Here is an 805-nt window from a genome sequence, read left to right as displayed (position 1 = left end):
GTTTGTGTGTTTTTCTGTGATTTCAGGTATTTTCTGGCTGAAATTGAGGGACTTGAGCAGAAATCAGATTCAGATGTTGAAGAAGGACTGCTGATGCTGTTGGATTCTGACCTTCCTGCACTCAAAGTGGATTTTCTGGAGCTACAAAACTCAAAATAGCGCGCTTCCAATTGCGTTGGAAATTAGACATCCAGGGCTTTCCAACAATGTATAATAGTCCATACTTTGGTCAAGTTTAGATGACGCAAACTGGCGTTCAACGTTAGCTCTCTGCCCAAATCTGGCGTCCAGCGCCAGAAAAGGATCCAAAACCAGAGTTGAACGCCCAAACTGGCACAAAAACTGGCGTTCAACTCCAAGAAGGACCTCTACACGTGCAACACTCAAGCTCAGCCCAAGCACACACCAAGTGAGCCCCGGAAGTGGATTTATGCATCAATTACTTACTTCTGTAAACCCTAGTAGCTAGTTTATTATAAATAGGACATTTTACTATTGTATTAGACATCCTGAGTTTTATCATTGGATCATAGTAGTCTTGGTTACTCCGGTTCCCCTCTGGGGCCGAGACCAATGAACTCCATTTTCACTTATGTATTTTTAACGGTAGAGTTTCTACACTCCATAGATTAAGGTGTGGAGCTCTGCTGTTCCTCAAAGATTAATGCAAAGTACTACTGTTTTCTATTCAATTCATCTTATTGCGCTTCTAAGATATTCATTCGCACTTCAACCTGAATGTGATGAACGTGACAATCATCATCATTCCCTATGAATGCGTGCCTGACAACCACTTCCGTTCTAC

This window comes from Arachis ipaensis, chromosome B08 (genome assembly GCF_000816755.2).
Source record: "Arachis ipaensis cultivar K30076 chromosome B08, Araip1.1, whole genome shotgun sequence".
NCBI classification, from domain to species: Eukaryota; Viridiplantae; Streptophyta; class Magnoliopsida; order Fabales; family Fabaceae; genus Arachis; species Arachis ipaensis.
The sequence above is the reverse complement of the archived record's forward strand: the minus strand, read 5'-3'. Positions refer to the sequence as shown.